Source organism: Toxotes jaculatrix, chromosome 20 (assembly GCF_017976425.1).
Source record: "Toxotes jaculatrix isolate fToxJac2 chromosome 20, fToxJac2.pri, whole genome shotgun sequence".
NCBI classification, from domain to species: domain Eukaryota; kingdom Metazoa; phylum Chordata; class Actinopteri; family Toxotidae; genus Toxotes; species Toxotes jaculatrix.
This window is the reverse complement of record NC_054413.1, coordinates 10,456,129-10,483,188: the sequence shown is the minus strand read 5'-3', so window position 1 is coordinate 10,483,188 and position 27,060 is coordinate 10,456,129. Positions and strand designations below refer to the sequence as shown.

The window sequence follows — 27,060 nt, the reverse complement described above, 5'->3', positions numbered from 1 at the left end:
ACTGACTCTGTAAGCTGTCTTGCTCAAAAACACACCCAGCAATTTCATCCGAGTCCCACCCTATCTCTCCAGAGGTTCCCAAATCCTGCTGTTATTTTTACTCAACTGGCTCATCCTCCTGCACTCACGCCGATGCATTACCACGTGCCTGAATGCGGTCTGTGTGTGTGTCTACACAACACAACTCCAGACGAGGGAAGGCTTCAACAACATGCAATATGAGGCAGAAAAAAAAAGTGATGTCATGCCTGAAAAGAGAGAAACGTCTGCTTGAAAAGTTCTCACACGCCACTAGATAGCAATTACCAGCATGACCTGGCCCAGACTTCCTCCTTCCATGATTGCTGGAGGTAGTTCAATATGACCTGTGACTTGGAGGAGGAGTAAGCAATTCTGCAGAAAGAGTGTTGATATTTGAACTCAACAGAAAAACAAATACACCCCTCCCTTCAACGCTCCTTCAGAGTTTCATAGACGCACGTTGCCAAGGCAACAACACTAACAACTGAAATATGGCGGAGGCCAGAAGACGGTATATGGCGTGGAAGTGAAACGTTTTTTCTCAAAGCTGAAGCAAAACAAACATTATAATACATAACGTCATTACACAAATACAGCAGCCAAAACACAACAGAGTAGAAACTACTGTGTTAGTTGTTTGGATTGTTTTTACAAAACTACAGTGACAGAAGAGAAGACTATAGATTTGTGGCTAAGCTAAGAAGGAAGGTAACGCTACCTGGCATAACATTTTGAATTATGCACTAATTGTCATCTTCACAAATCAGGCTAAGCTGGTATCGATCTAGATCGATCATCTAACTCTCAGCAAGAAATTTAATTATTCCCTTGAAAAAAAAAAAGTCGATTAGTCAAATGACATAAATAATTTAGTCAAATATACTGAGCAAATATGTGTGGGAAAAAATTTTTGCTTTTTCCCCTAAAGCTCACAAATTAACACATATCTACTTGGTTTAACAGTACAAAAAAAAAAAAAAACAAGTGTAAAAACGGCAAAGCACTGTTTTACAGGCTGTAAATGTCTCCAGGAAGTTATTATTTCCAAACAAGAAATTTTCCGACGCTTCAGAGGTGCTTATTTCGTTGGCTGGCTTTTCCTCCCCCGTTTCCAGTCTTTATGCTAAGTTGCCTTCAGGTGGCAAAAGCTTTATATTTACACATGAGACCAACATCAATCTTCTCATCTAGTTCTCTGCGAGCAAGCGAATAATTACTTCCAAAAAACGTTGAATTTTTCCTTTTAAGTTGAAGGATCCCAAAATATAAACAAACATGCAGTTCAGGCAGGGGAATGAAACTATCAGTTTCATCAGGATCTATGGACAGAACATACTCTCCTTCCCAGTGCCAATTAACATCACTCCACAGGCTTCCTCTCTACCTCTACAGCCAGGCTGCTACTGCGGCTGCAGAGAGATGTCTGTATAACAAAGTGTCAGCTTGTGGAAAAAAAAAAAAAAAAAAATCCTGTGGCTGACCCAGGCACTGATCAGCTGTTGAGACAGCAGCTCTGACACATAGCCAAGACCCTCGGGCGACTGCTGAGCTGCTCTCAGTGTCAAAAAAAAAAGCGCTGTTCACAGGGAGTAAGTTGTCACAACAACCTTGAAGCGCTGGAGTGGCTTAAATCTCAAAGAAGGAACTAAGAGTTTGTCATCACTGTCCCCAAAAACTACATCTCGCTGAGAGATGATATTTCCATAACAACCTCAGCAAGATACTACAAAGTTACCTTTCTGACAGGAAAGCAGGTGCTAGCTTTCTGCCAGCCTCCTTGTATAAAGTTACTACTTCAGTTCCAAAGTCATCGATGACTTTGACTTAACAGCGAGAACTGAAGAGTAACACAGACCCCAAAACCCTGAACTGATTTGCAAGCATAAGATCAACTTTTTTTTTTTTTTCACCCTGGAGATGATCAAAACAATCCCCTTGGGGATGTTTGAGGAATCTGGGTAATGCATTGGCATCAAAGATTTCTTCCGCTTCAAAAGCTTTTGTTCTCCGTGTGGTGTATTAGCAGGGCCAATCCACACAAGAGGAAAAGTGTCATCTGACGCCTGATCAAGGCAGCGGCGCGAAGATGGCACGAGACGAAATAACTCGCCACACGTGAAGGAAACACAAACATTAATACCTCATGCGCTTATACAGGCTCATATACACTCACCTGGGACTGCAGCGATAAAGGGCATAAAGCCCAGCACTGAGGAATGGTGACATTTTTAAAGCTTTAATTACATGCTTGGCTAACGGGTAGCCGACTTGTCCCACTGGGAGCAGAATTACACTATCACTGTCTACAGCTGTGCGAAGACGCACATCTAAAACTGACTTGCCATTCACACAAACGCACCTGCCTTCTGTACCTCTGAGGTGAAGAAGCAAAGTGAGGGCACTCGCTGCTCTGCCAGTATCAAGAGTATCTTCTAAGTACAGGACCAGCTCATTGATCTATAGTTCCAAAAGGGCACAGACGTGCCTCACAGAAGAATGAAACCTTGATGCTAACCAGACTCCAAATGAAAAGAAAATTGCAGTCATCCAAGGGTAAATTCCTCTCATTCAGCTGACAATGTGAAATCAGTCAGTGGAGACTTTTTTTTTTTTTGTTCTGCAGTTTTGATTCATCCAATTACTAATATCGCAATCAATCATGTCAGTTTTAGCGGTGACAGAATATGACTCGGGGAATGATGGATGAAATCTCTTACAGATAGATTCCACTTCAGGGGAGGTCAAGGCTCTTTGGTTATACTCGACATAAATGTATAGAGGTTTCAGCTGTACGTGGTGTCTGGAGGTGGAAAATTAGAAATGTACATTTACTTACCACATTCCAGAATAAGTGTAAATGCATTTTGTACGTGACTACATTCAGACTTAAACTAAATATTATACATTTTACTATGGTACTCTTCACACAACGGTTGCTTTAAAGCTGCAGAATATAGTGTAATATTTGGATTAAATTGATCAGCTAAAACATTAAAGTGCTTCTTGCATGAATTCAGTACATTTCTGTGATGTTAAACACTTTTCATCAACTGCGTAAAGTTCTATACACATAACACTGAGGAAAGAGTTGAGTTGAAATTTGTAATTTAGAAGTTTTTCTTTTAATGGCGTTTCATTCAATGGGGATTTTTAAACTTGAACTTTACTAAAGGTGTTGATTACTTTCTTACCTAGTGCGCCTCATTTAACAAGCGACCTTTATGGCGAGCCATAGTTTGTTCAGCGTTTTGTGTTTAACTGGCATGAAAACATGAAAAGCTAAAGAAAACACATTTTATCACAGTCTTTCTTTTCAAATCTGGTCCTTCACTGACAAAAGTCCCCATCGGTCAACGCCAAAGGAAGGTGGGGGGGGGGGGGGGGGGGGGGAGTGGAAGGGGCCGGGAAGTGTACTATAAGTGTACTATAATCAATCTTCCTACGTTTTTTGCTATCAACACATGCAAGATAACAAGCCTAACAGCCTGCCAACTCCTACAGCTCGGTAATTATATGCCTGAAAAACAACAACAACCAGCTCTTTGGCAGAGAGAAAAAAAAAGCATACACACATATACTTCAACACACATAAAGAACCTACAGATGGGGAGAGAACCATAAGGAAGCTGCCTTGAGATGACTCGTCTTACTGTATCTGAAAAAATGTGGCAGGAGGGATAGTAAATTAGATCTCGGCTCCACTGGAACCAATTAATTAGCTGGGCGTGTGCATGTGTGCGTGTCTGTGTGTGTCTGTTGAGCGCCTGGCCTTTGTAATTTGTCCCGTTAACACCAGAGACAGGCACACTGGCATGAAGTTATAGCATTAATGAGAGGCAGAGATGGGTTTGGTTAACAGCAGCTGTTTTAACACAGAGAGGATGTAGCAGGAGTGGTCTTTGTGTGTGTGTGTGTGTGCGTGTGCATGTGTGTGTGTGTGTGTGTGTGTGTGTGTGTGTGTGTGTGTGTGTGTGTGTGTGTACATGCATGTGCCTGCCTGAGTCTTCGTCTCCCAGAACATGTCTCTCAAGGGTAAATTGGAACAACAGAGGAGCAGAGTCGGAGACAGAGCCCGCAGGCGTCCGATGTGATCGTGTCTCTGCTAGACCAAGCAAACAGATGTAGGGCCCGTCTCCCTCTGTCTCACCTCTCCCTTTCTCCCACTGTCTGTCTCCCTCTCTTTCTTTTTCTGCCGAGGAGTCTGAGGGATTGTGTTTCACCAAGAGCTGAATGGACTAGTCCACCCTGACAGTTAGCCTCCTCAAAAATAGAGACACCAGAGACGTGCAGCCACTTTCAGAACCAACCTGCACTCCTTAGCCCCAGGCAACGAGTGTCTCTGGATCTATTAAGGCCATGTTAAGGCAAAAGCTTCTGTCTAACTATGGAATGTACTACTTCAGTAATTCTTCTTCTATAGTTAGAATCTGCAGGAAGACTTCATTAGTCAGTGGTACAATTAGGAGGCGCAGCACTTGAAACATATTGATCCTACATTTATAAAAATTACACACACTGCACATTCTTTGCACATAATAACAGATAATGGCACATTGCTAAACACTGCGCCTTAAGAAGTATGTGGTGTCAACACTAAACCTAAAGATTTAAGTGGAGGAGGAAGTTGGATGTTTGTTCAGGTGCACCTTAAACACACACATATTCACACAGAAACCCCCATACACAAACAAAACCCACCTGCTGTCCACATTTGCACACCAACAGAAATTTTTCAGGTTTACTAAAAAACAGAAAGCTAAATAAACATATTCACTGTAAATATATTAATTTCACCGGTGAGTCCTCCGAGGCCTTATTTGAATAAAGTCAGTAGCTCCTCTTGTGGTGATGGGATGCACAGATTAAAAATGGCTGGTTAATAAGCTTATTTACATCCTGTGAGGACGGGGCAGAGTAAATCAAATGATTTGCGCTGCGTCTTTGAAATTCAACACATTAAAGAGGTTAACTTTTAACATCAGGGGCTCGGTGATTAGGATTCTGCTGTGAGCCAGTAATTGCATTTCCTTCTGTGTGATCCAGAGTATTTTCCCCATGAGAGAGGGGCCAGGCTGTTTTTGAAGAAGCACAACAACATACACGTCTCGCACATCTCTCGGAGGGGTAAAACCACGAAAGCAGGGAAGAGCAGGGGCAATTATATTAATGTATGGGGAGATGGCCATGGTCACATGGCTGCATCATGATGTCCGTATAATGAGGGTTTCACTTGAGGATCATAACTGTAGTCTTCTTTAACACTGTCCCTCATGATATGCAACAAAATGGTGAAAAGGTCAATCAAACAACACATTTAGTTCATCACAACCTCTGCAGAATGCCACATAAACTCTGCTTGATGGCTTAAGCTCACATCTCCTCTTCTTCCTAACTTCCTAACCTTAATGCCATCGTCAGCTTTGCAGGATGAATATTCACCACTCACACATTTATAAAGCACCAAACCTGACAGCTGACAGCATTAGCAGCCCATATTTTTACCCCCCCTAACACTGAAACTCATTTAAGTCAACACAACTGTGTTACTGTAAGGTAAAAAGCTTAAGACCACACCACAAGCGGCCCCTGTCATTATCTCACCCACATCAATAGATGCCATTATCTACATGCTTAGGTCCAAAGGCTTAACGACCAAGTTGTCCTTCACCATGTGTTCATTAACCACTGTGACAAAGCCTTTTGTGCAGGTAGATTTCCTCTGTAAATGCCAATTGGAAGGTCATGAGACGCAGTGAATTAGAGCACAAGTTGAGAATGTGCCAAGGAAGAAACGCTGGTTAAATGAGAGGTTTGGCCTCATAAGGAAGCAGAAATAGTAGCACATGTTAACCAAACTGAAGGTGAACTACTAACATCAGTGCAGCTATGAAAGTGAAATTACTCTTGGTAGCATTTACACAGAAATGCATTAAATTCAGATTACATGATGTACTTATAGGAGTATAGGAAGTGTTGTTGAGGGAGGGGGTGATGCATTTGAAAAGCTGCCACACTTTGTAGACAAGGACAGGACGGGAGACATCAAACTTCTAAGAGAAACAGACAAACTGAGGCTCATGCAGATTTTCTCCGGGTGTCATTATTGATGTTGATCCCTCGGCGCGTCACGCTACACTCTTACTAATCAGGTCTCACTGTAATGTTTCCACACTGTCTCTTTCTCTGATCAATGACACTCTGCCCTCCTTCAAAAGCATGAAACTTCAGACAGAAAGCGTGAACGGCACAGTTAATCCACTCCGCCGGTGTACTGCTAAATCATCAACAAGCCACATTAGATGGACAGAGGAGCAAGAGGAATGTAAAGTAGAGGGGGGGGAAATGAGATCACGGGGGCACATACAGAGACCACACAGGGGCAAGAGAAGACACACACATATATGAGGATTTGAGCAATTGTTGTACAAACTGGGAATCCACAGGCCTGATTCATGGGATCAGTATTTGCCTGCTTTACCTGAATGTGCTGTACAACAGGAAATGTTAGGATTCACCCTTTGGGCACTATGCTTATCTGTACCAAATTTCATGGTAAACCTTGAAATATTTGTTGAGATTTTTTCAGTCTGGAGTGACTAACTGACAGACCGACATAGCCTTGAGGCACTAGCATGGGTAGAAACAGTACAGAGGAGCCGTCTAGCAATAATTTAATGGGTTGGTTTTGGTTTGTGAAGAAGAAAAAATATGCACAGGTGATGCACAGATGATCTGGTTAGATGAAGACCTGCAGAAGTGGTAAGTGATTGATGAAGACGATCAATGCATTTTCACGGTTTTTACCAGATATCGAGAGCAACATGGGCGCAGTGCTGTTTGGAAGGTTTATGCTGTATGTCTGCAGTCATTCTACAGCACAAACTGTGTGTGATACTTATACTTGACAAATTGAAGGTGATGGTGTGTCTGCCCTCAGGTGAGGCTATAGCAAAAATGTATCCAAGGTTCATGCATTATAACAACATAATCTCATAAAATAATGATCCAAGCAAGTTTCAATCAGTGAGAAAGCATTATGCAGATTTTAGATTTGTGACTAAGAGAGCACTGGTATCAGAGCTGGATCATTTCAAAAATGTATTATGTTTCCATCAAAAAAACTTAAGGCCAGTAACATATATATTTTTGGACTTGTGTTATTTCCAGTTATGATAAGCCACATTCCACCAGCACAGAAAGGTACTACATACATTATAAAATCAGAATTTTAAGACATCCTTATTAGAATTGAAAAGATTAGCTGATTAATCCAATAGTTGATGGACAGAAAAATAACCGGCAACTATTTTTATACTTATTTCAGTGATTTTTCTATTTAAAAAAATCTGAAACTTCTAAATTATGGAGATTTGCTCCTTTTCTTTGACTAATGTTGAAGTAAATTGAATATCTTTAAATTTGTTAGTCAAACAAGGTAAGTGTTCTGAAGATGTCACCTTGAGTTTAAGGAAACTGTTAGTAGGATATTTCCCTATTTTCTGAGATTTTATAGCCCGAACAACTGAAGAATTAATGAAGGAAATAAGTGGCAGATTGTATTGTAGCATTACCAGGAAACTGACAGCTACAAATTAAGAACTTGTTTGCTTAAAGTGGTCAAACTCACTTTTGAAAGCAAATATTAGAGCTTGTAGTATTGCTAACCGTTTTAGTAATTTATGATAATGAAAAAATAAATTACTATGTATTGCTATGTATAATATCAGCCTATGAATTAGACACACACACCTAAACAGCACACATTCAGTCTTCAAAACAACAAAGCTCTTTTCAGCTCATGTCATAACTGCCTTGTTGCGACAATGCAGCCTTTTAAGACTCTTTGTGACAAACACCAGTGAATATTTGAGGACATCACAATCAGACAGCTAATTGCGACTCTTTGGGGTTCGGTGCCCCCTGCAACAGTGACAACACAAAACAAATTTCCTCTAATTGACCTAAATGAGCCATGTAACAAATAGCAATCACTTTGATAATGTGTCATCACTTCCCACCAAAAAAAAAAAAAAAAAAACTGAGAGAGAGCGACAGGGATTAGAGGCTACAAAGAGTGAGAATACACACCCTGTCTGTCTGCCTGCATGAGAGCCCCTCCAAAAAAAAAAAAAAAAAAGAAAGAAATCTGAGTATGTGTGCTGACAAATACTATCCGTATCATATATCATCAATACCACCGGTGTATCTTTAACATTTTTTTTTTGTCTGGGTAAATCTATAAAGGTAACATTGTTAAAAACTCACCCCTCCATTTTGCTAAGAGGCGGGTGGATGGTCTATAATTGTTATAAGAATGTAGGTGTCAGCAGGTATACAGTAGGAGAACAGGTGTGTGTGTGTGTGTGTGTGTGTGTGTAAATGCAGTGAACGGCTTCAGGCTTCATGTTGGTGTTTAATGAGTTTTCTGGGGGGAAACTCCAAGGTTTCCGGGATAAAAGTGTGGAGAAGCTGCAGACTCTGTTTGAGCCAGTATTAACTCTCTGAGCCTTCATTGCTGCAGGCTCCTCTACTAACTTGATTAGGCAGGTATGGGGGGCCAGGTGCTTTGTGGCCTCTCTTTGCTGATATGACGGCTCGCTCAAGGACAAGCCGACACAAACACACACATTATAGGAAAAAACACACATCAGCAATCTTTATCTTTCTTTATACATCTCCTCCTTTCTTTTTTCTTTCTTTTAATACATGCATGCGACCACCCGGTAGCAAATACTGTCTAATCAGCAGCAACAGCTACATCAACTTTCCCAACACATGAAGACACACATAAGCTGGTATGGCATGTGTCTATAGCTGTGACAAGTCTAATTTAAGCTCACAGCTAAATATACAGTACAGTGCAACGCTGCCCCTCTGAACCCTGCAGTTTCATGATGCCTTTGATGGCTCAACATCAAAGCTGAATATCATCACTTTTAACTCTAATATATTAATTCACATTCTATGTTTAGGTTCTAAATATTGCTGCGGAGAGAAAAAAAAAAAAGAAAAAAAAAGAAAAAAATTGCCCTCACAGTGCATATTCATGCGGCGTACAACCATTACAACACCCGTGAGCCACACGAGACAGCAAGCTCTTTTTGGATTTTGGTCGACTGACCTAAATTTCCCCAAAATTATGGCACGTATTAATTTGGAAATGCCTTCCTATGTCATTATGATAACAATTACAGGTTGTGGTCCTGATTAATACCCCCTCAGCACTCTAAATCCCCAGGAGTCAGTCGCAAGAATACTGGGCGCATTTAATGTGTGGTCTCCACTGGTGTTGACGCACCAGCCCTGGGATCCATCTGGGCTTGATTGTAGGCCAAAAACAGATGTTTCTGTCTGTATATGCCTTTGTTTTTGTGAGTACGTGCACAGTTTCTTCAACACCTTAAAGCATGTGTGTGTGTGTGCACAGCTGGCTACCTAACCCAAATGTATCTATTACTTCTCTTTGTCAAGCGTGAGTTTACCTGACCCACTTGTATCACTTTATGTTTACTTGCATGTTCCTCTGCGAGTGCCAGTTTACATCTACTCTTCCTTACATTTGTTTTTGCCTTATATTTTGACACTGTGTGTTGTTCGCAGAAGTGTATCTGCTCCTATTTATGTATTTTTGCATTTACATGTGTTTTCCTCCATGTGTAGACAGGATATGTGCATGTTTGTGTTGTTTTATGCAGCTGATCCACTAAAAATGTACCTGCAACTATTTTAATAATTGATATTGACATCAGTGTAAACTGAATTTCTTTGGCTTTTGGGCTAATGAGTGGATAAAACAAGGGATTTGGAAACATTACCTCAGGGTCTAGGAATTCATAATGGGCATTTTTTTCATTATTTTCTGACATTCTAGACAAAACAATTAGAAATAATCAGCACATTAATTAGTAATGAATGAATTATCATTAACCTGCAGTGCGAGTGTTTTGCAAGCTGTATAATAAAGTATAATAAAGTACTTTTATATGTGTTGAGTGACCGACATATGAATCAGTGCTTATGTTGTCTAATCCAGATTAGTTTATCAAGCTAATGTAGAATTAGGGTTTCTCCAGGTTGTAAATAAACAAATGCAATTCAGTGTAAATGTTGTGCTACAAGATCAGTTGGGACGCATTTGGGAGAGGTGTGCGTTGGATCCTCTGCAATTTAGTTAACCATAATACCATTCTCTGTGTAGGTTCATAAAGACATTTACATGTATCTTCACAGAAGTGTAATTCCAGCGCGAGATCTCGAGAGATCTCTGGGTTTCTCTGTATAATGTTCAAGATGTTCAAGCTCATTTGATTTGAAGATGAAAACTTCCAAAGTAGAGTCATTATAATAATGCGTTTTGTATAATGTGAGGCTAATTTGGCTCTTCATTTTAAATGCAGCAGAATAGTAATAAAAATCCACCTCACAATGGCGACATGAGTGGCAGATTAGCAGCAATTTAGCAGCATTTAACACAGATCTGCTTATTTTTGATTACCCTCATGTTATTCTGTAATATCTATCATATTCCCAATTGTAAAGGAGTATAAATGTTATTTTTTTTGTAGTGAAATAGTAGCAGGCAAGACAAGTCAGGAATTTTTACCAAGTCAGGAATTTTTACCTTCTTCTTTTCAGTCTTGTTCCATTATACCAGTGGAATAGTGTTCTACACCTTCACAGAAACCCAAAAGTGGATTATCACATGGTTATGCTGATTTGTATTTTTCAGATGTGTGCAGTCAGTGGACAAAGTCAGAACAAATTTAAGTGTGTGCGTGCGTGACAATGTCTTATAACTGCACTACGATTTATGTTTCAGCTGAACACTCCAGCGAGTTTGCCTGGATGCCTGCATATATTAATATATTTGCTGCATGTGTCATTTTTGTTCACGTAAGCATATGTAACCAAAAAAAAAAAAAAAAAAAAGTGAATATGTACACATATGTTCATATGAGCATGCATGTGAGTGAACTGTGTCTGCCAAGGAATTCTTGGAGTCTCCGGGCTGCTCGGTTGCCAAGGGAAGGCTGAAACATGATGAAGTAATGGCTTTCAGTCTCACACTGACCTGCTCTTCAAAATGTAAAGAGAGGAGCAAAAGACTGGAGAGGGAGAGGAGGGTGAGAAAGTCGTTTAGGGTCACTTGAGGTAGATTACTGGAGAGAGGTTGGTGATAATGAGAGGAATAGTGGAACAAAGGATGAAGGAGATGCAGGGGAGGATGAGGAGTAGAGGTTGGATGAGATGAAATTAGGGTACGGGGCAAGGATAGAGGAGGTTGGAGAGGGGTGTTAAAGAGGTTAGGCAGGAACAAAAAGAGAGGTGAGTGAGGAGGACAATGGAGAGGATTAATAGAAGACGAGTTTAGATGGAAAGAAAGAAAAGGACTGTGGAGTTTAGAGGCACTTCAGAGAGAGGAAAGTAGGGTTGGAAAGTGCGGCTTTGCTGTGAAGAGTGGGATTTCCATAAATAACACACACCACATGCCATAAAACTACAATTCCTCACATCTCTCCAGTCTAGTCCAGTATGTCATGTGTCAGGAGAGCGGTCCCGCAGAGGTAAACGAATCAGGACATGAAAACAACAGGGGAACGGGCGCAGGGTGAGGTGGTCAGGCACAGCTGGAAAAGCAACAGTTTCCTTCTTTTAAACTAAAGGGAAAAGAAACACCACAGGGAAACAGCGGTATTCGAAGTATCTGGGACTGGGACTGCGGTGTCTGGAGAGCTGACTCTACATGGCCTTTCACAGGAGCCACAGCTCCAGGTGCAGCACAGTGCAGATCTGTTTAACGTCCAATTCTACTCCAGTTCGCCCTTTTAGTTTCTGTTAGACCAGCTCTACCCCGTATGTCTCTGTTTTCACAAACACGCCAGGCTTCCCTTTTTTTTTCCTGTTAGGTTTTGTTTTATGTAAACTACGATCATATGACTGTAATCATACATCACAGTGTGAAATGATGACAGAATGGGTGAGAACTGATTCAGACTGATAAGGAAAGGCAGCCTGAAATAAAACCAGTTCACATACACGAAAGAAAAACAACCTTTAACAGCCCAGCTGCGTTTAGAGGTTAGGAAATGTTGTGGGGGGGGGAAAGTAGCCGAAATTGGTCAAGTGGCAGCTTAAAGTGCTCTGTTTGCAGTGTGTTGCTATCCAGGGCTTATCAAGCAAACTGCCGTTATTGTAAAGGGGAAATTGCCTGTAAAAACTTCCCATTTGCTACCTCATCCCTCAAGCTGGAGGAAAATCTGGACGTGAAGGTTCATTCAGGGAGCAGCGTGTAAAGAAAAATCAACACTAGGTGTAAATGAGCTTAACGCAGGGAGGAAAAACAAAACAAAACTGAGACTCAGTCGTGTCTACAACTGGGCCGGGCTGTTAATGTCTGCACTTTTTCTATTAGACGGGACCCCCTGGCCACCCCATACAATTAGGTTATTCTTCTGGGGCTGTGAGTGTGGGTGTCTGCATTGTGGGACTGTGTCTGGAGGTGATAAAACAGCAGAGAGCACATAAATAATGACTTAATGATCCCCTCCACCCTTAGTTATAATGATGACGATGGAGTTTTCCAACCTAGGTCGCCGGTGGGGGGGGGGGGGGGGGGGGGTTGGAGAAATCCACATGTGGCCTCCAGGTGTGCTAAGCTCCGGCTCTGTTACTTCTTACCCTCCCAACTTGCCAAGTGTTAAGTTCACTTTTACTGTGTCAGTCTTTTATTATCCATATATTAATTTATTCTTTCCTGTGTGAGCATTCATCTTGTTGCAATTGTGGATATGTATCTAATACATGTGAAAGCTGTTTTTGTTCTCAAGGGAATGATACAGCTGGATGATCTGCATTAATCAACCCGTCAAGTCGCATTCCTCTCTATACAGAGTGCGTGAAAGTGGTTATGTGTGATGTGATGGGGATGCGTTACCAAAAAAAAAAAAAGAGGGAGAAACAGGTAATTTTGAGTGACAGACTGTGTGGGACCAGACACTGAATCAGACATGCGGCTAAATTATAGTCCAGCCACTGTGGCAGGAATAACAGTATGATTTGTGTAATTGTTTCTTTAGGGTACGTTCTGCTACCACTGCTTTACAACAATAGCAGTAAATCATGTGACTGTACACTGCAATTAACATCCTTTACCTCCTTCGCAGTAATCACGCTCCTCAGCTAGATGTGGGTGCCGATTATTTGTGTTCGAAATATTTTAGCCCTTTCTGCCTTTCTGTATTTTTTTTTTTAATTATTTGCCAACATGTAACTGGCTTTTGCACCTTCTGAAAAACATAATTTCGATGCAGGAGTTTGTCGATTCACACCGGGAGAGAGGAAAAGGATGACTTAGAAGCACTAAAGAGTGAAGGATGGAATAAAGTGACTGTAACCTGCCAATTACTATAATTGCTTCAGTTAAAACTGATGAGCTCTACATATAAGAGAGGATGAGAAATCTCACTGGGGAGCATGCATGTGTGCAGATATGCAATTACTAAAAGAACTCACTTCTTTTTAAAACCAGGCAAGAAGAAACATATATTTGGAATGAGAAAGTGTTAATTATGATACATGAGGCTCAGTGAGGGGGGAGAAGGGGAGTCAGTGTGGGTGTGGAGCTCCGCTGATGACAATGACAGGTTACAGTGGGTCTCTTTGTGTACACAGAGACCTGCCACCGCCTGTGGTTGTTTTGGACTGAAACGGCTCCAAGAAGCCAAAACTGCTGTTGTTTCATGTCCATTAACACACACACACACACACACACACACACACACACACACACACACACACACACACACACACACACACACAAACACTGCCTGTAAAACTGAACACTGAGTGTTGCTGGTATCCTTGGATAAGTTACTGGATCCCAAGCCTGCACTATGACCTTCCATATCAGGAGGAGGGATGGTGAAAAAAGATTATTTCTCTCTGGAGATGAATAAAGTATTGTATTAATATTATGGTTTTCAGTGCAGTCAGAGGGAGGTTTGGAGCTATAATGGGCTTAAGGGAGAGGAGAAAAAAACATCCCCCCTTTCTCTAAAAACAGTTCTGAATGGTTTGTAGATCTCCAGCTACAAATTCCAGATTCTTGTAACACCATCAGAGGCATTGTAAGGAAAACAAAACTCAACAATCTTCACTCGCACAATTACCTCTTGAGTATCAGCTGCTTGATGGTCTCTAGCAACAGTTTCCTCTTCGCATTGTGTGATACAACTCCTTTCCGTGCACTTTCCTAAAGTCAATAAAAAGACGTCGACCCCGCAGTAAAGAATCCCCCTTTGCCCTTAACTGTTGCAGAGATGGGAGTACTTTTCTAGTCAGAGAGCCTTTGGGGAACAGCACGGAGCACAAAATAGACCAGGATGCTACGGGGCCCTTGCTTCAGAAGGGCAGAGGTCTATTTTTAATGACAACAAGAGCGCTGCAACAAAGTGTTGCGGTATGGCAAGTCCAGAGGAAATTTATCCTCTGCGTAGGAGTTCCCTCCCTCGCTGTGCCTGTCTTAAGAGTTCAGCAACAGCTCGAGTCAAAAACAACAGCAAAGGCTTCCTACAACAAAATCCGCTTTATCCTCCATTTATAATGATTTGATTGAGATGATCCCAGCTTATTCTCATTAAGGAAAGTGGTCATTTTCTTTTTTTCCCCCCCGCTGTCATGGTGAGCACTGAAAGAGTGTGTGTTTTCATGCATCTCGGCACCTTTCTCCCACAGCTATATTTATATCTAAGGTTGGAGTCAGGGTTGGGGGTCACGCCTGGTCAAGCTGAGGTCAGCCACCGAGAGCAAACTCATCTCTGAGAAAGTGAAATTGAAGCCTTTGCTCAGAGTCACCCCGCTGACCTCTGCAGGTCAAACACACACACACACACACACACACCTGAAGACATGGACGAAAAAAAAACCATCAGAACTCTTAATATTCTTCATATTTGTACGCAGGGATATTATTGCAACTGCCTGAACTTGCGCTGGTTTGCTTATTCTTAGTGATTTTTTTTTTTTTGTTGATTTCATCTTTCTCCATCTCTTTATCTCTCCTCTCTCGGGTCTACACTGCATGATGCTGCGGGGGCTTAACACTCATCTCTTCTGCTAAGACAACACAACGGTACACAGTAAAACACCTTTAAACGCGCGTGTTCGCTGGGATGTGTGTTTTTCGGGCCCTTTGGTGTTTATTTGTATTTCACTGGTCTCCTGTCTATGCAAGAGCGAGGAAGGAGAAAAACACGTCTCATCCTGGAGAATCTTTAAACAATCCACTTTAGTCCCAACAGGGCAGAGCAGAGGAAGAAGCACAGGCAGCGAGTCAGCACAACTCTTGAACGTAACTCGCATCTCGGGGGAATTCAGCAACACAATAGAGCCTCAGCGGGAGAATAGAAACATTCTCTTGTTTCATGAACAGCATAATCAGACCACTGTATTAGCCAACCAACACTGTGTTTGGGAAAAAAAGACACTCCTGGCAATACCTCTAGAATTACTCCATTGTCTTTTGCAGCAACTGATATCCTTATTGCATTAAGTTCAGTACCTGGCTAGACTTTTAATAGACTTAATGTTCCATAACAAAATATCCCTTGAAATCAAACTCCCACTCTTGTAAAATGGTAACAATAGTATTCAACTCCAGATGACCACTTCTTCTCATGCACAGAGGTTAAAAAAAAAAAAAAAAATCAGAGTCAAGTCAGCTTAGCGAACTGTAAATGTGCAGTCAACAAAATAAGGTGCTCACCGCTGGCGGACAGCCAGGCAGCCAGTTTTCTAACTGAGAGTTCATTCTTCCTGATGGTTTATTCAAGGAAGAATGAAATGTTATTCAGAAGGAATAATAAGTGGTTTGTTATTCACTGCTGGTGGTTTAGATCAGACCACACATCCTCTGTGTGGTTTTCACCTTCAGAACTGAGGCAGCATTGTGTCTATCCACTGGCGTAGACTACACATTCGCATACATGCTCCACATAGACCACTAAAGGGCATGACTCATGAGAGTCTCATGTCTGGAGTGTGTGTAAAGAGTGTCGTGTTTGCAGGAAAAGTTTTGGAAAACAATGTAGTAGGTGTGTGTGTGTGTGTGTGTGTGCAAAAGTGGTCTATCATTAAGACCGCAAGACTGTGCTTTCCTACTCGTGTCAAGCTTTTTACTCGTCTTTCTTTCAAGGGCATAGGTTTGGTTTCAGACACACAGTGAAGTCAGAGGTCGCTCAGTGAAATACTATGTAAACTGATGCATTATTTATGCGCTAACCTTTTAAAATCATGTTTGGTTGTCTTGGTGGCGAGTGGATACTTTATGATAACTTTGCCCTTTTTGAATGAGGTTCAATTCTAATGAATTTACATTTAAAATTTTCCTTTATACAAAAAAGATGCAGAGGAGGTGGCAGTGTTTTTTCAGCCCTGAGTAGTGTCTGCAGTCTTCCTCTCAGGCAAGACATGAGCCCAACAACCTCTACACAGTGGTGGAGGAAGTACTCAGATACTTCACATAGGTAATAGCACCAAGTATTATCAGCAAAATATACTTTAATATACTTACTTATACTTACTTCTACAGAAAAATGGTTCCTGTGACTGATTTATTACTATTCATTACATTATTAGAGCTTTAATACTGATGCAACAATGCATAAGTAGCATTTTACTGATGTAGCTGGTCTAGACGTGGGTAGTTTATCTTTTTATACGGTGAGGTAGTTTATTCCAGTAGAGCTCAACCTAGGGGTCGGGTCCCCTCTAAAGGGTCACAAGATAAGGCTGAGTGGTTGTGAGGTGATTAATGGGAGAGGAAGGAAGAAAAAAACTGTATATAAATCTGTTTTCAGTTTTTGGACTTTTTGTCTAATCTTTGCTTTTTGTGAAATATAGGATAATTTTAACTCTTCTGGCCTCAAACGGTTATTTAAATAAAATAATGTGAGAATTGTAGAGGAGAAATGTCTCTTTCTTTCACTGCCAACTACTTATAGACATCTGCAATGTGAAAAAGGAGCCAAACCAAGACCCTGATTTTTCTTGAAAGCTGGGAACCACTGGTGTAATCCTTAATAATGCAGTGTTTTTAAAGCCTATCATGTTTTTTTAATGTAAAATCTAAATCTAGTAAGGAACTAATAACTACAGCTATTAAATAAATGTAGCAAAATAAAAAGTACAGTATTACCCTTTGAAATGTGGTGGGGTAGAAATATACAGCAACATTAAATGGAAAAACTAGAGTAAGGTACAAATACTTCAAAAAGGCACTTTTGTACAGCACTTTAGCAAATGTACTTAGTTACTTTCCACCACTGTATGTAACCTGAGAGGCGAAACCCAGGGCATCAAGACTCCAAATCCCTCAGTGCTACTCATTGTGGTTTATGGTTTTGAGTGTGAGGCAATGATTGAAGGCAATTCAGGTGAGCATGTCGACTTCAGCAGCGGCAACATTTGAATTTTACAGTGAGAGGATACAGTTTGGAGACACTTTAGTCAATCTGAAATGATAGTGTGTGAGAATTGAGGATTTTGAAAAGTGAGGGAGACCCGTCCTGTTCATCGTCTTTGCTTCTTTTTCTCTTCCTTCATCTTGTTTTTCTCTGTCAGATCTCCCCTGTCTCTCTGTATCACTCTCCTGTCATTCCGTCATCATCTCCTCTCTTGCTCCCTGCGCCTGCTTTTCTCTCCCTTGTCTTGTCCCGTCCTGCCTGTCTCTCTGTCCTTCCCTCTCTAAGGACCTTTTGCACTGACAGATGAGTCCAGCACACAGATGCATCCGGGGACCGACCAGACCGCTGCGCTGTCTCCCTCGAGAAAAGCTCCTCCTTGTATATTTAACAATTTCTCTGAAAGCCGCTCAGCCTGCCTGTCTGCTAGTCAATTCTTGTATCACCCCTTCTATCTCTTTATAATTCCTCTTTTTTTCTTTCTTTTGTCCCTTTTTTTCCCACCATTCAAAAAGCAGGCACCTCCCCTCTTTGTGTGGGGAAACTTAAGTTCTTATCTTTTCACCTCTATCTGCGCTGTCCAATGTCTCCTCCTCTCTTTATATCTCTCCCCTAATCTCCCTCTGTATCTTTCTTCCGTTCCCATTTTTCCTGCATGGCCAAACTACAAGTAGTGGGCCGCTTTATCTTAGAGATGCTATCGCAGACTTTCATATAAGGTCGGATAAAAAGAATACAGCACGGCTCTGTAATTTTGTTTTTCTCATTCATCTGCCGAGGGAAGCATCCTCTTGCATCTTGAATTTTTTTATTTTTTTTTTCGAGGATATTGCTCTGATTACCCCTTCATAATGATTTCAAAGTAGAGATAAATGTTTTCATTTGCTGAAGATTAAAGGATTTTCTGTATTTATATCCCCTCACTGATGAAATTAGAGCTTCTCTGCTTGTTTGCAGCACTGCGATAGATGAAGCTCAGATAGTTCCAAACACATCACATCAAAAGAGCTTCTTATCGTATAATGATATGCTCTGTAAAGATAAGACACGGTGATGCACGTCCCATGAGGAGTAAAAAAAAAAAAAAAAAAAACTCAATCCCACGAAAGACTTTAGCAACATTAAATCTTCCTGCTGATATGAAAAACATATGGCAAACACAACGTCACGTGACACAAATAAACACACTGAACACACACCCTCATGCACCTGCTTTAGTAATAAGTGCAGGCTGCTAATTTAGCTGTGACTATACATAGAGAAGAGTGTCAAAGTCTCACAGGAGGCAGTCCACTTTTGCTCCCACCTCAGAGGTACAAGCTGCAGCCTGAAAGAAGAAGCTCCTATAAAAGAGAAATATACGAGCCGAGCGCCGCTATCAAATGATCCTCTCATTCATGCTTCACAGCCATTCATCTTCCAGAGAAATACAGCTGGGTGACAGCCCAGAGACGAAAAAGTGTGTGTGTGTCTCTGTGTGTGTTTGGTGACAACTCATGACTCATTTCACCCTTCAAATGGCCCCCGTGGCACTCAATCAGTCAATAAACAAAGACCAGCAAAAGCCTCTTCGCTCTTTCTTCCTCGATCTCTCATTTTAAAACTCTCTTCTTCACCTCTTTTCCCCTGACTCATTACACCTCGACACGCAACCCTCCGCCGCTCTCTCCCCTCTCCCCTCGTCGCCTTCTCCTCGCCTCGAATTGCTCGTTCTCGTTAGCAAAAGAGAAGTACAACAAACTCCAAACTTAAGTAAGTTTACAATAATCGCTTCTCCTGTTGTCACGGAAGTTCGGATCCATCTCTGTTTAACCTTTCAAACACCCTCTTGGCTTGATCCCCAGTGAAAAAGAGGCTTTGGGGATTATTTAATCGTGACCCAAATAGAGTTTCGCTCTCTTCTCCTTGTGCTGGCATCGCGGTTAAAAGACAGATCCCTCTGCTATTTGAGTGGGGTTTGAGGTTGTAGTGGAGAGAGGGACAGAGCTAATGTAATGTAACAGTACTGGTGGGTGAAGGCTGGTTTAGCCGTGCTAATTCCCTCTGACGTGCGGACATGAAACTGGATGTTTTACTCAAACCACAGACATTCATTCTTGGATCCAAGCAGCAGAAATAATAGTGCATCCAGGATGACATATCACTTGCCCGAGACCCCCCCCCCCCCACGCCACACTGTGAACTCAAATTATTTCCTCCACCTGCCCCCTGTGCTGTTTCTGCTGTTTAGCATGCAGTGTGAAATTACCACAGCTTCCCCCTGCCTGTTTTACAAGGATCAGTCCCACAAGAGAACTGAAGTGAGTATGTGATGTTTGTGTCTACACAAGCACACGCGCACTTTTTACCACTTCATTTCCGGCTCTTTTCACTAATCAGCCTTCGTTTTGTACATGTGAGCGCTTAAATTGAGCACAAGACGTCACTTTAGCTCACTTTACTCCACCTGTGTATCCTTCCTGTAGAACATTCTTTACAGAAAACAGTCACAAAGTGTTTGGAAATAATGGCACCACATCTGCTTCATTCTTCAGAGCTCACCTTGACAGCAAGAGATGTAACTGCACTCAGTCTGTATGGCAGCAATGATATGTTATGTAGGCTTTTGTGAGGATAAACAACAGATGCTATGCATTGTGCATCGCATGTCGTCCTCACAATCTCTATGACAACCGCCGTGACACTTTTGGCCTTTAAAGAACAGAAGTGGCGTGGATGATAAACTTTTATTTTGCCAACATTTTCTTTTCCTTTGTGACGGACGGGGCCCTCAAATCCCCTGCAGGAAACCTTGAAGTAGCCATAGCAACATCTCACCATCGCACCAAATAAGCGAGAATGGCAGAAGAGGAAAAAAAAAGATAGAACTATTTGCTTTCACCCCGACAACATTCTCTGTCATGTAGGGATAGGTCAGAAATGTATCTGAAAACGCTGCTACCGGCAGAAATAAACCACAAAACCTCAAGGAGCACTAAAAATGAACCCAAATATTTTGAATCAGTGTCTTGTAACATGCGGAATGCTTCTCTGGAGCTACTACAGTCTTGAAATCAGAAGTGGCAGAAGGAACAAGGGAGGGATGAGATAATGGCAAAGTGGTTGTGATGTATAAATAGCCTGTGGTAGTGAGAGGACAAAGCACAGCAGGGAAGTACAGAACACCACTTCAACTATTGTCTGAGTCTTCGAGTTTACTTGCACGAGAGAAATAAATCATCCACTGAGGAGAATTTGTAAAATCAGGGCTTCCGTGCAATTCACAGCCAATAAAGCCAGATCTTTTGTGTGTCTGTGTGTACACAGACAAACCATCCCAAAGCCCCATCTTGCTGGTGTCAGATAAATAAGTAACCAAAGGGCCTTAAAGAGCACCAAGGGGCCAGAGGGTAATGGCTGTTTAGTTTACATGTGCATGATAATGCCTTTCACTTTCCCTCCCAACAGGGCTCGACCCTCGAGGGGATGCTGAATCACAAAGGTCGACGACAATGGGCTTGTCATTCAACTGGTTTCCATAGCGACCGCACAGCCCGCTGAGGCCGCTGGGGTCATTTTCATCATGGAATTCTCCTGGCTGGGACTAATTGCAGTGTTTGTGCTGGTGTTCTGTGTCAGCGCACGGGCAAATTCCCAACACAGAGCAAATATCAATCACGCTAATCATACGCTGCTCTTCACTCAGCGCTGGAATGTGTGGCTGGTTTCTATACTATGGGCTCATCTGGATCTGCTGCTGCACACCTCTGTTATGACTCAACAGTGCGGGAGTGCAAGCGTTACTTTTCTTTCAGGCTGCGACTACCAATTATTTCCATTTTTGATTAATCTACAAGTTGTTTTCTCGATTAATAAATTGTTTTCGTTGTCTACAAAGTGTCAGAAACTAGTGAAAATCATGGTTTTCCAAAGCCCAAGCTGGCATATTCAGCTTTCTTGTTTCATTGAACCAACAGCCCAAAACTCAAAGATAGTAAATTTACTACTACAAAATAAGTAAATATTTACATCTGAGGAGCTACAGCCAAATTAAAGATGATATTCCTGCTTAAAAATGACTTGACTGATTAAACTGCCATCATAACACTTGCCCATTAATGAAACGATTAATAATTTAGTCAGAAAATAGTAACACGTGTCCACCTCAGCTTCTCAGAATGTGATTGTAGTGAAAGTGTTGTCTTTACATGTCTTATTTTGTACGACAAACAGTCCAAACCCTAAATTTATTCATATCATACAAGGGTATGATATGACATGGCAGAGGAAAAAACAGAAAAAACTCACACTAAAGATGCTGCAACCACATGTTGGGAGGTTAATAATCAAACAATTTGTAGATTCATTTTCTGTTGATCAAGTAATCGATTAACCGGTCAGTCACTGCACCTCCAATGTTGTTTTTGTCCGCCATGGAGAGCTTCTCTAGCGTTTCAGCTGCAATATGTAACGGCAACTTTTGCCAAAAGGCATTATGTCACACGATTTCTTCTTGATTCAGCACTTTCACGCCATCCCTCTCACTCTCATTTAGTATTTCTTTTTCATCTCTTTTTCCTGGGGGATTTTAGCATCCACTGTCTAATAAAGGCCAAGAGACTGTGAGCCTAAAATGATTCTACCATCTGGATAAGGTTTTTTTTTGTTATTCATTGGTGAACACAGTGTGACAGGACACACAAGCCAGAACATCCTCATGGGTCTGAGGGCACAGGAGCAGAGAAAGCTGACTGTGTTTATTAGAACAGTGGCTTTCAAGTCCCAAAAAGCTAACCTGACCAAGCCAAACCAAACCACATAGACTGGAAAAGAGATGCTCTGTGCTTTATACTGTGGAGACAACATTTGCATGTTTTCTAAAAAAGGTGCTTGCTCCGGGCTTGGAAAAAAAAAAAACACAAACTGGTGAATAAGTGACACAGTTAACAATTATGTTCGATTAATCGTACACTAATCAGCATGATCAGGATTGGAGATAAGAGTTCACCTAAACCCGCTGCAGGGCTGGTGAGAGTCGGGGACGGAGCTGGCATGTCCTAACACCTACAGCACAGGTAGAGCTTTTTCCATTGTCTATTTCACTTGTCTAATCCTCCTGAACCTGCTCACTGACAAATAGTACACTTGATACTGCATAAGGATGACTTTTGGGAAAGAGAGGGGTACTACAATAAAGAAAAAAGTTCAAGTGAAGCTTTTATTCAAATAACTTTACAAATAAGTTTAAAAAAAAAACCCTCAAGGACTCAGCTCTGGCTCTACCATTGTGTGAGAAACCTGAAGTTAGAGCTGTGCGGTTGGAAGGTCTCAAATAGGAATGTACAGGATGAAAGAAGCTCGGCACATCTAGTTTCTGCTGTTAAATGTAAAATTCTAGTATTATACTGAATACAATCCATGTATCATATATGGCATGTACTCTGTCCTTGTCCTTTGTGCATTCACAGCTGTCATAATTTCACCAATGAAAATCTAATAATGCAGGGTTTAAAAGCCACATATAAAAGCAGGGACAGTTTCTCTACAACCACAAATAAAAACACAGAAAAGAAATGAGAAAGGTGGGGATATCACAACTAACCAAAGAACATGAGTGTGCACAAAATGTCTCAATTTCAATCTGGGCTGTCAAGGCATTGACTGATTTCAGGGCCGGTGCACAGGCATTTTTCTGGACTATTTTCGGTTTTTTTAAAAATCAGACCCAGTAACATTTTTTCATGCTTCTCTCAGAATGTACTTGTGCACTTGCTGCAGTGAATTGCAGTGGACTTGTGCTACACAGGCTGTTGTCACAAGATATTAAGAGAAGACAGGAAAAAAAAAAACAAATAACAAAAAGAAAAAAAAAGTGCTGTCGAATTTTGTTGAAATAGAAAGATTTGATGAAAGCTCTCAGTCAAGGACCCGGTGAAGGTTGCACTCTGCCAGCACCACCAAGCGGCCAGGCATCGAAAAGCAAAATGCAAAACTTCTAAAAAACTGATTATTTACGTTGGGGGATTTTGGATTTGTGAATTAATGCGCGGTTCCTGTCAGGTGCTGGCATATTCTCTTGGACATCAAGATGTGTCTAACCTCTTTTAACAGGCGATGCAATTGTAATAATAACAATAATAATAATAATTAAAAAAAAAAAAAAAAAGACAAGCAAGAGAAGTCACTCGTTTGTTTTCAGGAGAAAACAAATAATTTTGCGTTTGGACACGGAATGGCTGCAGAAGCCTGAGACATGTCTTAACAATAAAAGCAGGTGCACGAAATATAATATAATAATAATAATTTAAAAAAAAACGTTTCGACTTACCAAGTGAGGTGCCCAACTCCCGTTCATCTAGCAGGGAGCGAAGCTGCGTGTCTCGTCCCGGTGAGAAGAGTATAGTGCGGGGAAACAGAAAATAAAATGAGCTGAAGATGAAATATCCCCAGTTCTGTCGTGTCTCTCGCCACGAATCGACCTCGGTAAAACTCCTTCTCTCTCTGCAGAGATTCCTCTGCGCTCTCTCTCTCTCGCTCTCTCTCTCTCGTCCCTCCGGAGCCCTGTGTTCTATTTCTGCCCCCACAGAGGAGCGCTCTGCGCCGGTGGCTCCTCGGCGCACGGTTTGTAATCGGACACCGCACTGTCGCGCTGCGCCACAGACAATATGCCTCCGCTTCTTTGGAGGAGGACGCGTGAGCGAAAAAGCAACGGCGCCGAATAAAAAAAAAAAAAAAAAAAAAGAATGAAAAAAAAAAAAAACTTTCCTTCAACTAAAACGCTTAGTGCTGGTGCTCAAAAAAGCCAAGAGGTGTGGAGATGGGTGGGCGATGTGTCCAATGCTGCTCTCAGTCACAGCTGCGCATCCCACGAGCGAGCAGCCTGGGTTTTCATAGCCTAGGAGTGCGCTCCCACTTTGCGCGTCCACTCCAACAGCGAGGAGAGACGTGGCAGCGGCGCACAGCTGTCCTGCAGGTGGAGGAGAGGACTACAGCCCACAAACCGCTGCAGCTACAAGTGGGATGAGAGAGATGTGGACAGTTTGAGCTATTTGGACATTTTTACCTCAATGCAATATAGTGATTGGTGATTCAAACATTATTTTTTTTTCACATCTTTTTATTTGTAAATCCTCCAAAAACTGTGCTTTCTGTGACAGAGCTGGTGAGGATTCCGTTTCAAGGACACTTCAGGAGAGAGGATGCTTACTGAAAGTGGGGCTTGAACCCTCATATCTGTAACCACTGGGACCCAGGTGTCCAAAATTGTGGATGAAGTGTTTTGTAACTGCAACACACAAACACACACATACACACAAAGTGTTTTTAACTGAGAAAATACACACATTTTAAAAGCTTCATTCTTTCAGTCTGCTCTTTGAACAGCAGCACACTGATCTTTTTAGAAAGCAGACATGTCATGTCTAATGTGAGCGTGAGTGTAAGAGTGAGAAAAGAGGAGCAAAAATAGTGACAGTGCTGTGTTTCTGTGGCTTTGTGTATTTTAATAGTGACATCCCCAGTTCAATTACCTATTTATCCCCCGGCGCAATGAACGCAGCCTCTATCAAGCTCCAAAAGCCCAAAGAGTGTCGTTGAAAGCTTTAGGGCCATGACACAAAGTGTGTGTCTGTCTTTTTGACAGACACGTATAGTGGAGTCAACAACAGCCTGTTAATACGCCTCTTCGTTAGAACAGGAGCGTGCCTCAGTGAATGCCTTGGCTCCATGTGTACCCACAATTCAAATCAGGTAATTTTCATAAAAATGTAGCAACCCACAACAGGGGGGGAGGTAAAGCTGAGATTTACATTTCAAGTGGCCTCCACGCAACTCTGGGAAATGCGTGGTTAACCTTTTCCTTTCTCTTGTTGCATAAGAGAGGGCAGGGAGAGCAGATCTGCTTTATTAAAACAGCTGATAAGAACAGACTGGATGAAGATATGGCATGCCACCTTCTTGAGAAATACAATGAAGAAACTAAAAGAAACAATAAACTAAGTTTTAACACATTAAACTAAGTCAAACTGCTGTTAGAAAACCAGCCATCAAATATAGTTTCCACCACTGAAAGTGCCGTGACCCTCCAGAACTTTTCTTCCTTGCTTCAGGAATTTAAGACTCTCTTTTTACTCTGCATGGTTTGCTCTCCTGCACAATGGATGTTTTACTTGCTCAAAGCCAAAAGTGTAATCCCCCAGAGCACCAGCTAAACTTCAGAGTGAGGCTTCAGCAGTATGAGCTGCACCACCAAGTTTCATCAGTAAAAAAACAAAAAGCAAAAAAAAAAAACAACACAGTGTCCTCAAATGAGCTATCGGAGTCTGTGATGGTGATGATTGGGAGATTACATTGGTTGATTGGAGGCCTGAGACGGAGTGAATCAAACCTACACCTAAACCATTCAAGTCTCATCTGGCTGTTTTGTGTGTGTGTGTGTGTGTGTGTGTGTGTGTGTGTGTGCGTGCGTTTGCAGGGCCACCTTTGTTGCCCAGCATGCCTGTTTTGATGTCAGGCAAACTAACTCAAGTTGCCAGGCAACCACAAAAAATAAATAAATAAAATTCAGTTTCAGAAGGAGCCTCCTATATTTCACCTGGTTGTACATGATCTCAGTAGGGTGTCTTTATGTGTGTATACACCGATGTGTGTCGAGTGTGTGTGTGTGTTTGGATAGTGTTTCATCTTTTTGATTTTTGAAGAAATGGAGTTTTATATTTTTTTCTTACTTTACTAAGTGCAGTGACCAAATAATATTTTCAAAGTAATGTCACGATGAAAGGAACTGAAGGTCAACTTTTATCTATGGAAAAAAGCTACTCGAGACAGGACAAAAAACTAATTTGAGAATATTCTTCGACATGTCTACTCATAATCGTGTTTCCTCATTGTGAACATGTGTATGTGTAATGGTTTCTGTGCATGTTATGTGTGTCTGCCAACCGTGATGGAAGGAGGGGAGATAATAACAGCAGGCCAAGCTGTCCTTTCGGTGCCAAACCTCAGTTGACCGTAGCCGAGCCCCCAAATCTGTCTTTCAAACACACCATCTGTCATGCAGTTCCTCTGCCATTTCAAACCCCAGGTCAGCTCACACCTAGCAAACACAGTTGGCCAACCAGTCAACCACTGGGACATGCAAAACACACTCAAACGCGCGCACACTCACTGACACATAAATGCAACATTTTTACAGGTGGAAGCTGAGATACGGGCACACTCAGACGCTTGTGCACGTGCGCGATTGTACAGGAATGACTGTCGGATTTACTGACTCAGAGAGGTGAGAGTACAGGTGAGTGAGAGGGAGGAGGGTGTTTTGGTCTTTTTCCCAGGAGAAAAGAAGCTGAGGATTAAAAGTGGGGACAGACAGGGTTAGTGGGAGGAAGAGGATGAAAAGATAGCAAGGGTGAGGGAGAAAGAGCAAGAAGCTGGCCAGCTGTGAAAGACTGCAGTCATTCCTCACTCTGATCCATACCTGCAGACTCAATGAGCCATCCCACGCTGCAGCAGGGCCAAAGCCATGCAATTTCTCAGGCTTACTCAGCCTTATACTGTGCCCCTGCAGCAGCAGCAGCATCCAGGGGCCTTGTAGTGCCAGGAC

At 41.8% G+C, this 27,060-nt stretch overlaps 1 protein-coding gene across 1 annotated transcript in view; it reads right to left on the bottom strand.

Annotated features, from left to right (window-relative positions):
- Positions 1–23,993, bottom strand: part of sema5a (sema domain, seven thrombospondin repeats (type 1 and type 1-like), transmembrane domain (TM) and short cytoplasmic domain, (semaphorin) 5A) — a 114,303-nt gene extending 90,310 nt beyond the window's left edge. The window contains exon 1 of the mRNA XM_041066298.1: positions 23,788–23,993. The gene's annotated coding sequence lies outside the window, so the exon portion shown is untranslated. The remainder of the gene's footprint in view (positions 1–23,787) is intronic.
- Positions 23,994–27,060: the final 3,067 nt, after the last annotated feature.